General features: G+C 40.7%; 1 long non-coding RNA gene across 1 annotated transcript; it reads left to right on the top strand.

Annotated features, from left to right (window-relative positions):
• The first annotated feature begins 862 nt into the window (after positions 1-862).
• LOC119471514 lies at positions 863-5284 on the top strand. Its single transcript, XR_005200588.1, has 3 exons — positions 863-1310; positions 1400-1483; positions 5205-5284. It is a non-coding gene; the product is annotated as an uncharacterized LOC119471514 (long non-coding RNA).
• Positions 5285-7837: the final 2553 nt, after the last annotated feature.

The raw sequence follows: 7837 nt of genomic DNA, 5'->3' as shown, positions 1-7837 counted from the left end.
AACTTCTTTTACTGTTTCAATGGGAGCACTTCCAGGGGTCAGTGAAGTCAGGAACTAATTTGGGATGGCTTTGGTGAGTACTAGGGTCTTGCTGGGTGCCCATCTCTTATCATTTTTTTCTTCAGTTGTTGATGTCCAGCCCTCTGATCCACAGAGTGCAGCCAAGAAAGGGAGCTCAGGGTGGAGAGACAGCCCTAATGGCAAGGTTCTGTTTGCTTCTGAAAGCTATTCCCTAATACAATAGCTGCTGAATGCACAGAATGTCTTCGGTGTAAATAGTGACGTGGACTGGCAAAATTGTCTAAGTTTACAGAACCCAAATCAGTTATACGGCTTTACTCTAAAATCCTCCATATGATAATTTTTTCTTAGTTTCTCTTTGGATTTTAATGCTCAGAAATCTATCATCATGTTGAGACAGTGGTACAGACCATACAATAAAAATTGTCTTTGATGCCAAAGGTAGACAAATATGGCTGTTTTTATTGGAGGGGGAGGGGAAATTGGCATCAGCTAGGAAGTCACTGTGTGTTCAGTATCAATGACTTCAGTTCCCTCTGGTTGGCTGCTTCACAAATCCCCAAGCTCCATGAAACAACATAAGAAACAATAAAAGAAAAAAAAGCAAGCACAGGGTGATAAAAAGGCATCCAGCAAGATTTTCATAAATGCAACAGTACTTTAACCAAAAAAGCAATTTAATGTCTACTCCAGGTAGACACATAAAATCTTATGAACAAGTTCAAAGTCTCATTCATGCGGCTTTCTTGAAGATTCTTTAAAAATTTTAAAGGGAAGGAGTTGGATGGGAGGAAAGGGGAAGAAAATGACTTTTGGGGCCATGTGAGTTTAGAAATCAGGGAAAAGATTCTTTACATCTTCCCTCCTTAGAAGTGCCGTGAGTCTTGAAGCTCCCTATATTAGCGGTGTCTAGACGGAGGTTGGCTTGTCACGGGGCTCATTAGTATTCATCATTAATTCATATTTTCAAAGCAACAAAGGAGAAAACAGTCGTAGGAAGAATAAGGAAATGTCAAATCCTGGGAGTAACATTTCAGTGCAGTGTTGCAACTAAGGTTAGCGGAGGTTGTGCTGTTTAAAAAGCCAATCCAAACACAGGGAACAGAAGCAAGCACACTCTCTCTTTCCCACTTAACGCCAAATGCATTCTCCTAGGTCCCGGCCTGTCTCTTCCTATCTGGAAGCTTCCTTGCTTCCCAGCCTCACCAACCAAGTCTCCGAGTCCCCGTTGAGAAGCCTCATTTGGTAATCATGACCGCATACATTTATGAAGTGCATGTTTGTGCCAGGTGCAGTGCTTAGGGATTTACGAGGATTATCTCATTTCACTTCACAACAACCCTATGAGGTCATGCCCACATTATCCCTTATTTTACAGGCAAGGTAACTGAAGACAAAAAGGGGACGTGCCTGGCCTGGGGTCACCCAGCTGGTAAATGTCATGGCTGAGACTCAAACCCAGGTAATCTGGCTCTAAAGGCTGTGTGCATTAGTGGGGAACATCTACCCTAAAGGAGACATTTCTCCTCCAGCCCCAGAGACCTGGACCTTCCGACGGCTCATTCACACCCACCCTCTTCTCCTGCTTGGCATGAGCTGGTTTGGATTTTTGGTTATCAGCGTATAGATGGAAAAAAGACCATATATTTAGCATCATGTTTCATGGGACCTCTTATTCTCACCATGGAGGTGGAAAATAACTTAGCCCAGTGAGCTTTTTGCTCCTACAGATGTGATAATTCTCTACTTTCCCTTGATGAGTGGCTATATGTAAGCCTAACATTAATATATAAGAAGCTGCATTTTCAACTACCTTTTTATAAAGTATACTTATTATTAGTACACATATGTTCTCTATTTTTTTGTCAATCCTTATATTAGTATATATTTCCATTAGTCCTAACACGATTCACATTTTCTTTACTTTTTCCATTCTCTTATTCTTCATTTTAACAAGTGCCAGCAAACCTTCCTTGAGTGCTTACACCATGTCAGGCTGCAGGCAAAAACTGGGTACAGGATGAAAAGAGTAAGCTCCATGTGTTCAGTGGGAGATTCACAGACATGGGAATTGAAAGTTATCATAGAAAATAATAGCTAACAGGTGTTGATACTATTTGCCATTCTGAGCATATTGCATGCGTATCTGTTCTTAATCTTTAGTTAGTTACTACTATGTCCATTTTACAGAAGAAAATCCAAGTCCTAGAGAGGTTAAATCACTTGCCTGAAGACTCCTAACTGGCAAGAGGGCAGCTAGCATTGTAGACGGAGGAATCTTGCTACAGGGTCTGGGCTCTTAACCAGTCTGCTTAGAAATAAATTACACAGGCTCGGCTCAGTGGCTCACACCTGTAATCCCAGCGCTTTTGGAGGACAAGGTGGAAGGATCACTTGAGACTAGGAATTCCAGACCATCCTGGCCAACATGGTGAAACCCAGTCTCTAACAAAAATACAAAAATTAGCTGGCTGTAGTGATGCACACCTGTAATCCCAGCTACTCCGGAGGCTGAGGCAAGAGATTCTCTTGAATCCAGGAGGCAAAGGTGGCCATGAGCAGAGATCTCACCACTGCACTCAGCTTGGGGGACAGAGTGATTGTCTGTATTAAAAAAAAAAAAAAAAAAGAAAGAAAGAAGAAGAAGAAAATTACCCAATTATATTTAGGGAAGAGAGCATTGGACTCTACCTGCATTGGACTCTGCATGTTTAGGCACAAATGGAAGTTGATATGTGAACTGTGTCTTGAGGGATATGAGGAATGAAGGATGAGCATACGTTAACCAGGCAGGTGGGGCGCGGTGGCTCACGCCTATGATCCTAGCACTTTGGGAGGCTGAGTCGAGCAGATCATCTGAGGTCAGGAGTTTGAGACCAGCCTGGCCAATCAACATGGTGAAACCTCGTCTCTACTAAAAATACAAAAATTAGCTAGGCATAGTGCCACTCACCTGTAATCCCAGCTATTGGGAGGCTAAGGTGAAAGAATCACTTGAATCCAGGAGACAGAGGTTGCAGCGAGCCAAGATCGCGCCACTGAACTTCAGCCTGGGCGACAGAGTGAGACTCCTCTCACGCACAAAAAAAGTTAACCAGGCAGAGAAAATAGCATATGCCTGGCGGGAAATACGGTCCATGCAAGGGTACAGGGGTCTGAGAAAACGATGTAGGTAAATAATTTACAGAGGTTGAATATAGAATGGGGGTGGGGGTGGAGGCGTAAGACTGCATGAGATAAGGATCAACAAAGCACTTTGTCTTTTACACAGAAAAGTGAGTTGGCTATTTTGTGGGTAATGGAAGCTATAGAAGGCCCTATGCAGGAATGTGCACTCACTCATCACTGATTAGAACATTATCTCCATGGTTCAAAATGCAAATGAGATCAGGGGTATGCATCCTTCCAGGAAATCTTTCCTGGTATTCGTTTTTATTCTTTGAGTATATTTTTTCTTTACTTATTTTGGGAAATGTCTGAGTCTTTAAGAAGTATAGTTGGGAAAAACAAATCTGCTTTAGGTTGTCAGTCTAAACAACATTTTGCACTGTCCACGCCTGTAGGGATTAGTGCAGATGGAATAAGAGATGAGGTTAGTTGTCACCTGACTGCAGAAAATAGCCTGGAAGGTTATAGGTCCCAGTAATCCCTTGATATGTGCTTTTAAAGAAAATAATGTGTATCTCTTTGTCTTACAGATAAAGTGTAGCTAAAAGATAAACAAACCTGTTTAATTGAAGATGATCAGTTAGGATAGTTAATTGAGGCCACACTGGACAAACTGGTGGCAAAACAATTTATCCTGTTGTTTTAAGGTCCTTGATTTGATCTCCATGTGGCTTTGTTAGTTTCAGCTAAGAGTTTTCATCTGTTGAGCCAACTCTGATTGATTTGTAGTATGTGTTTAGAGAAGCCTTCTGAGGCTTTGCCTGGGTTCAATGAGGAAGACTGCTGTAATCCACTAGCGATGTCTGCAGAGGTCACAGGCAGGGTTAGTGGTAGCACATTTGCTAAGTGATTTCTATCCCTGGTCAAAAAAGAACTCTGATGCCAGGTTACAGATATTTGGTGTCTGACTTTAACAGTGATTAAGATTTGGAGCTGGTGGAGGGGGAAAGGTAATGAGGTTGCATGGATGGTTCCCTAACAGTGCCTCAGAACAGGGAGCCAAACCAATGTCCATGCTCAGCCCACAGCAGAACGATATAACCACATTCATAGGCAGTCATGCACTGTATAATGATATTTTGGTCAATGATGGACCAAATATATGGTGGTAGTCCCATAAGATTATAATTATGCATTTTTTACTGTACTTTTTCTATGTTTAGTTGTGTTTAGAGTTACAAATACTACTGTGTTACAACTGCCTACGGTATTCAGCACAGTGACATGCTGTACAGGTTTGCAGCCTAGAAGCAATAGACCATATTCTATAGCTTAGGTGTGTCGTAGGCTATACCATCTAGGTTTGTGTAAGTACACTCTGCAATGTTTGCAGACGACAGAGCCTAACAGCAAATTTCTCAGAACATACACCCCCCATAGTTAAGCAATGCATGATTGCAACTATGCAACAGATATTAGTATTGTGAGTGAATAGACTCCCCACGTATACATCCAGAGGGACATAGTGAAAACAATTCTGTTCAGTTTGTACAATTTGCTGAACTAGACTTTTATAAAAATCTAATTTTAAGCAGTACTTTAGTTTTCAGGATATAGCCTATTTGCTCTATGTAGCTTAAGAGGCTTAAAATGTATTTGCGTCTGAAACAGGTGAAGTTGCTATACGAAACATCCTTATGGCTGTCACACAGCCAGGGTTCTACTGGAGAAAGGCAGCATGGATGGCCTCTGAGTTGCCAAGCTGAAATAAAACATTTTATTATTAGTGCACCATTATAACAAAGGTAGATGTTAAGAATATGCTTGGTTGTTAAGGAGAAAATGATGTTTTTTTCTAGTTCATTTTGTAATTCCTAAGATCACTCTAAGCTTTAGGTCTAAGTGAATGAAAGAGAAATTCTCAAAACATCACGTTTGCCTATATTATTGCTGATTTTTTTTTAACCAGGCTATAATCTTTTCTTCTGAGAGATTTTGATTTATATATCTACCTGAATTGCATGTAATGTAATTACTACCACAATACAAACAATTTTCTTGGAATTTCATATTAGGGTGGTGATAAGGAAATCAGATCTACAATCAAACAAAAACCCTTTGCCTTCTGAGAAGTTTCAGGCAGGAGCAGAGGAGAGATTTAGCGAAAACATGAACCTAGCAAAATGCATTTTAAAATAGAATACTCTAATCTAATAGGCAAGTTTATCAATTCATACTTAGTTTGAGTCAAATATTTTATGTTTGCAAAAATCCTGCCCAAGACAATAAAAGAAAGAAGAGGGGAGAGAGGGAGAGTAGGGGAGAGAGAAAGAAAGAGAAGCGAGGAAGGAAAGACAGAAAAGAGAACAAAGGGGGAGGAGAGAAGAAAGGAATGAAGGAAAGAAAGAAGAGAGGATGGAAGGAAGATAGGGAAGGAAGTCCAAATGGGAAATATCAGATTGAATGTAATAAAGCTGTCAATATTTGACAGATTTTGACCTGTAAAAAAGACATCTTCATATGGTTCAACCTAACAGCACTTAGTGAATTCCAAGCAGTTAGATTTAGGACATTTGCACGGACCCATCTGTGATAACTGGCTTGGAGTCCAAGCCATGTGCAGACCGGTCTTTCCTTAATTGCATAAAGATTTTTGTATTGAGCACCTTTGAAAATAGCTCCGACTTCCCAAGGGGCATCTTTCCTTGGTGCCTGTGACCTCTGAAGAGAAACACAAATCACAGGCAGAAAAGTAGCTGTTTAAACATCCTTTGATTTCCCCTCGTCATTTAGTAAATGCATTAAATTAAGCTGCAGATGTTTTGCTGTCAACACAACGCTGTATTATGGTGTGTTATTTTCCTGATAGAAACATTTTATATACTGTAAATAAACACAGTTTTGTTAATTAGTTAATGAATTATTTTTTAATGCTCCATTAGGCTTTAGGGAAAAAAATAGCGCAAGCATTGAAAGTTCTCATTTTTAATAAACAGACCTTGTGGTAAATATAGAATGCCTAATATCTGGTGAAATGGTAGTGCTTGCGGGAATAATTATGGCTCCAGCTCTCTGTTTTAAGTTACTTTGTGCTGCTTAGAGTATTTTAGGCTTGGGGATTAAGGTTTATTAGATGTGCCCAGGATTTAACACAACATCTTGAAGTGAGGGAGATAGTAGGGGCGTGCTTATTTATTTTATATTTTATTTTTCTTGCAACAGAGAGTGTTTTAAACAAATGGCAGACAAACTGAGAATTCTGCACTTCAAGTCCAACTCATCCTGAGAAATGCCAGAATTTTAGCAACAAAACAAACACGCAAGTCTTCTTCATTCTTGAGAGTCATGCCGTTTTCCTCCAAACAAGGACGAAAGGCTCTTTGCTTGTGGAGTGTCTCAGTCTAGCAGTAGATTGGAAAAATGTCCAAGCAGGGGACTCGAGTTCTCTCCCGGATGAGTTCATTTCAATAGTCACTGTGTTTCATCGGATGCAGCTGGTTACATTTTTAATAGGCAGATGGCTAATTTTACAGTTCCAAGCCAATCTCTCATTGGACAACATCCAGAAAGCCCGTGGTAGGGTGATGCCCAGCAGAAAGTTCAACAGGACACTTGGGGGGAACATATGCTAATGTCAGCCCTTTTACTTAAACGTCTTTAAAAAGAATATTCAGTGCTAAGCTGAGGGATTTTCACAGACTCAAGCCTAACACCAGATGGGTGGCCAGCTATGAAGTCCTTAGGGCCTTAGCAAATGCTCTTAATCTGGCTTGGATGGTCAGAGAATCAAATAGCACCAAACCAGTCATCGCTGAGTGATTTTGAAAAATGACAAAGGTGTATGCACTTTCAGAAATGACCTGGTTAACTAGAGGAGCGAGCTTCTCTTAATAGAAGCCCATGGTCCTGTGATCACCTCCGCATCCCGACCTCTGTTTTGGGTGCTCCTCCCCATCTGACCTTTATGGAGTTATAGGAATGAATGTCCATTTACCAGCTCCCCAGGTGACAGCCCCTCGCCTACAGGGTCAGAGAGGGCAGAACGTCTGCTGCAGTTAAGCATCCTTATTTTTAAACTGCTTGGAAATCTCTCTCTCCAAGGAAATGGCTATTTAGACATCTTAATTAAAAGGGCATTTGGAAATATCTCCCGTTTTGCAGTGCATGTAATCAAGCATTTTTTTTTCTCCGCAGAAGGACTTTGGTTGCCTCTTCACAAAAGGCTTTGAAATGTCCTAAAACAATCCCCCCCCCCCCCCCCCCCGCAGCTCGGGGTGGGGGTAGGGGCGGGAGAGAGAGAGAGAAGAAAAAAAACACTAAAGCAAAAAACAACAAACATTTCCCGGGAGGTGATAAAAGTCTTGGATGCAAAGTATCCTTATTTTATCCCATGTGATGAATTGCCATAGGGTGGCTGGAAAACTATTTAAGAACCACAATGGCAAATGCCGTTGTTTAAATGAGGCAAATGTTGTTTACCTCTAAGCAAAATAAAAGCTAAGGATCAGAAGAAAGAGGGGATCAAAAGATCTTTCTCCAAACAGATTTTTAAATGATTTCAACTCCTACTTTATAAAAATATTTTACGAGGCACTTTTCTGAAAATAACATGCTTCTGAAGAGTTTTCCTCCCCAAATCGCTTCCTGAAAATGGAGGCATTACTTCCATGCAGTACAATTGCCTACACAAGACCTTATTTAAAACAAT

This window comes from Cebus imitator, unplaced genomic scaffold (assembly GCF_001604975.1).
Source record: "Cebus imitator isolate Cc_AM_T3 unplaced genomic scaffold, Cebus_imitator-1.0 Scaffold63, whole genome shotgun sequence".
In the NCBI taxonomy this organism is placed as follows: domain Eukaryota; kingdom Metazoa; phylum Chordata; class Mammalia; order Primates; family Cebidae; genus Cebus; species Cebus imitator.
The sequence above is the reverse complement of the archived record's forward strand: the minus strand, read 5'-3'. Positions and strand labels throughout refer to the sequence as shown.